At 34.6% G+C, this 4,783-nt stretch overlaps 1 long non-coding RNA gene across 1 annotated transcript; it reads right to left on the bottom strand.

Annotated features, from left to right (window-relative positions):
- Window positions 1–4,103: 4,103 nt before the first annotated feature.
- LOC111374012 lies at window positions 4,104–4,783 on the bottom strand. Its single transcript, XR_002699053.1, has 2 exons — window positions 4,679–4,783; window positions 4,104–4,375 (listed from the first exon to the last, which is right to left on the bottom strand). It is a non-coding gene; the product is annotated as an uncharacterized LOC111374012 (long non-coding RNA).

Raw genomic sequence — 4,783 nt, 5'->3', positions numbered from 1 at the left:
TAACGATTGAATTTTACTATTTGTGCACTGATTTCTGACACATTGTTTGACATTTGCATTATTGTCAAGTGTTAATTAGATAGGAAAACTGTTTGTAATTTAAATTGTCCAATAGAGTAATGTCACGTGGCAAAGTATAAACTAAAGTGTGCACCATAGTGTACATGTAGCAAGGTTCTTACCGATTGAACTTTGCAATTTGTATGCTGATTTTCGACACCTTTTTTGACACTTGCCTTGTTTTCAAGTTTCAATTGGATGGAAAAACTACTTGAATTTTAAACTGTCCAATAAGGCAATGTCACGTGACAAACTGAAAACTAAGGTGTGCACCATAGTGCACATGTAGCAAGGTCTTTACCGATTGAACTTCGCTATTTGTAAACTCATTTTTGACACATTGTTGAACACTTGCATTGTTTACGAGTGTCAATTGGATGGAAAATCTATTTTAAATTTAAACTCTCCAACAGGGTAATGACAAGTGGCAAAGTGTAAACTAAAGTGTACACCATAGTGTACATGTAGCAAAGTTCTTAGCGATTGATCTTTTCTATTTGTGCACTGATTTTTGCCACGTTGTTCGACACTTGCATTATTGTTAAGTGTCAATTGGATGGGAAAACTATTTGAAATTTAAACTGTCTAATAGGGTAATGTCACGTGGCATTGTACAAACTAAAGTGTACACCATAGTGTACATAGCAAGGATCTTACTGATTGAACTTTGCTATTTGTACACTAATTTTTAACACGTTGTTTGACACTTCCATTGTTGTCAAGAGTCAATTGGATGGGAAAATTATTTGAAATTGAAACTGTCTAATAGGGTAATGTCACGTGGCATTGTACAAACTAAAGTGTACACCATAGTGTACATAGCAAGGATCTTACTGATTGAACTTTGCTATTTGTACACTAATTTTTAACACGTTGTTTGACACTTCCATTGTTGTCAAGAGTCAATTGGATGGGAAAATTATTTGAAATTGAAACTGTCTAATAGGGTAATGTCACGTGGCATTGTACAAACTAAAGTGTACACCATAGTGTACATAGCAAGGATCTTACTGATTGAACTTTGCTATTTGTACACTAATTTTTAACACGTTGTTTGACACTTCCATTGTTGTCAAGAGTCAATTGGATGGGAAAATTATTTGAAATTGAAACTGTCTAATAGGGTAATGTCACGTGGCATTGTACAAACTAAAGTGTACACCATAGTGTACATAGCAAGGATCTTACTGATTGAACTTTGCTATTTGTACACTAATTTTTAACACGTTGTTTGACACTTCCATTGTTGTCAAGAGTCAATTGGATGGGAAAATTATTTGAAATTGAAACTGTCTAATAGGGTAATGTCACGTGGCATTGTACAAACTAAAGTGTACACCATAGTGTACATAGCAAGGATCTTACTGATTGAACTTTGCTATTTGTACACTAATTTTTAACACGTTGTTTGACACTTCCATTGTTGTCAAGAGTCAATTGGATGGGAAAATTATTTGAAATTGAAACTGTCTAATAGGGTAATGTCACGTGGCATTGTACAAACTAAAGTGTACACCATAGTGTACATGTAGCACGGTCCTTACCGATTGAATTTTGCTATTTGTAAGCTGATTTTTGACACCTTAATTGACACTTGCATTGTTGTCAAGCGACAATTGAATGGGAAAACCGTTTGAAATTTAAACTGCCCTATAGGGTAATGTCATGTGGTAAAGTGTAAAATGAAATGTACATGTAGCAAAGTTCATCCTTATCGAACATTGCAATTTGTAAACTGATTTTTAACACGTTGTTTGACACTTGCATCGTAGTCAAGTGTCAATTGGATGGGAAAACGATTTGGAATTTAAACTGTCCAACAGGCTAATATCACATGGCAAAGTGCAAACAAAAGTGGACAGCATAGTGTACATGTAGCAAGGTCCTTACCGATTGAACTTTACTATTTGTACACCGATTTTTGACATGTTGTTTGATGCTTGCATTGTTGTCAAGTGACAATTGGATGGGAAAACAATTTGGAATTTAACCTGTCCAATAGGGTTATGTCACGTGGCAAAGTTTAAACTAAATTGTACACCATAGTGTACATATAGCAAGGTTCTTATCGATTGACCTTTGCTATCTGTACACTAATTTTTGGCATGTTGTTTGACACTTGCATTGTTCTCAAGTGTCAATTGGTTGAGAAAACTGTTTAAAATTTAAATAGTTCAACAGGGTAATGTCACGTGGCAAAGTGTAAACTAAAGTGTACACCGTAGTGTACATGTAGCAAAGTCTTTACCGATTGAACATTGCTATTTTGAAATTGATTTTTGACATGTTTGATAGTTGATTGTTTCCAAGTGACAACTGGATGGGAAAACTATTTAAAATTTAAATTGTCCAACTGGGTAATGTGACGTGGCAAAGTGTACACTATAGTGTACATGTAGCAAGGTTCTTACCGATTGAACATTGCTATTTGTACACTGATTTTTGACACGTTGGTTGACATTTGCATAGTTGTCAATTGTCAATTAGATGGGAAACTATTTGAAATTTAAACTGTCCAATCGGAAAATGTCAGGTGGCATAGCGTAAACTAAAGTTTACACCAGAGTATACATGTAGCAAGGTTCTTACCGATTGAACTTTGCTATTTGTACATTGATTTTTGAAACGTTGTTTGACACTTGCATTGTTGTCAAGGGTCAATGGGATGAGAAACCTGTTTCAAATCTAAACTGTCCAACAGAGCAATGTCACGTGGCAAAGTGTAAACTAAAGTGTGCATGTAGTAAGGTTCATACCGATTGAACTTTGCTATTGGTACGCTGATTTTTACCACGTTGTTTGACACTTGTATTGTTGTCTAGTGTCAATTGGGCGGGAAAACTGTTTGAAATTGATACTGTCCAACTGGGTAATGTCATGTAGTAAAGTGTGAACTAAAGTGCACACCACGGTGTACATGTAGCAAGGTCCTTACCTATTGAACTTCGTTATTTGTAAACTGAGTTTTGATATGCTGTTTCACACTTGGATTGTTGTCAAGTGTCAATTGGATGGGAAAATTGTTTGAGATTCAAACTGTCCAACAGGGTAATGTCACGAGGAAAAGTGTAAACTAAACTGTACACCATGGCGTACATGTAGAAAGGTTCTTACCGATTGAACTTTGCGATTTGTACACTGATTTTTGACACGTTGTTTGACACTTGCATTGTTGTCGATGGTCAATTGGATGGGTAAACTATTTGAAATTTAAATCGTCCAATAGGGTAATGACACATGGTAAAGTGTAAACTAAAGTGTACACCATAGTGTACATGTAGCAAAGTTATTACCGATTGAACTTTGCTACTTGTACGCTAATTTTGGACACGTTGTCTGATACTTGCATTGCAGTCAAGTATCAATTGGATGGAAAAGATGTTTGAAATTTAAACTGTTCAATAATGTAATGTCACGTAGCAAAGTGTAAACTAAAGTGTACACCATAGTGTACATGTTGCAAGGTTCTTAGCGATTGAACTTTGCTATTTCTACACTGATTTTTGACATGTTGTTTGACACTTGCATTGTTGTCGAGGGTCAATTGGATGGATAAACTATTTGAAATTTAAACTGTTTAATAGGGTAATGACATGTGGCAAAGTGTAAACTAAAGTGTACACCATAGTATACATGTAGCAAGGTTCTTACCGATTGAACTTACTAATGTGTACACCATAGTGTACGTGCCGCAAGGTTCTTACGGATTTAATATTGCTATTTGTACACTAATTTTTGAGACGTTGTTTGACACTACATTGTATTCAAGTGTCAATTAGATGGGAAAACTGTTTTAAATTTAAACTATCCAACAGGGTAATGTTACATGGCAAAGTGAAAACTAAAGTGTACACCATAGTGTATATGTGGCATGGTCCGTATCGATTGAACATTGCTATTTGTAGACAGATTTTTGACACGCTGTTTGTAACGCCCCGAATTCTCTAGCAACCCAGAACGTTACCAAACGTGAATTGATTAATAAAGTGCTTGAGGCAAATACATTTTAATATAACGAGGAATTCAGTAAAAATTGAACAACCTTAACAAAAGGTAAATTAAATTAAATAACATATGCGGAACAATTTGGAATCATATCTTTTATCAAACATTAATAAAAGTAGTTCTAACAAATAATAAAAATAGGACTAATTGAAAGTTATGACGTGACTCACAATTGAGTCTAAATTTAAAAATAATAATAATCAAATGTTAATAAATATTCTAGTGTTTCTAAAAATTAAAGTACTTCATGATGGAGATCCATTGGTCCAATATGCATCCATCCACCGCCGTCCAGCATACTAATTTCTACCTGAAAATTTTAAATAGAGAGGGATGAGTATAACGAATTATACTCAATGAGATACTTGCTGCTCCACATTCAAATCAAACGCGAAATTATGCATAAATTCTCTTACCAACATAACATGAGAATTATCACACCATGACAAATGATAATTCAAGCAAGCGCTGCAAATAACGTGAAGGCTAAATTGTGCCTTAAACTGTATCATGATTTCTCCCAAAGGAGCTCTGAATTGAAGTAATTAAATCCATACATAACAACGTATTTGAAAAGACGTGGACAAACCACTAATAGCACTGAGCATCTCACCTTTTGAAGATGAACGTGGAAAACAAAATTGCTGAAAACGTGATTCTTTATTGAAATTCCAAAGCCTTAAAAAGCCTTAATAATATGGAGAAATATTTTTAAAGA

Source organism: Olea europaea, unplaced genomic scaffold (genome assembly GCF_002742605.1).
Source record: "Olea europaea var. sylvestris unplaced genomic scaffold, O_europaea_v1 scaffold1190, whole genome shotgun sequence".
Taxonomy (NCBI): Eukaryota; Viridiplantae; Streptophyta; class Magnoliopsida; order Lamiales; family Oleaceae; genus Olea; species Olea europaea.
The sequence above is the reverse complement of the archived record's forward strand: the minus strand, read 5'-3'. Positions and strand labels throughout refer to the sequence as shown.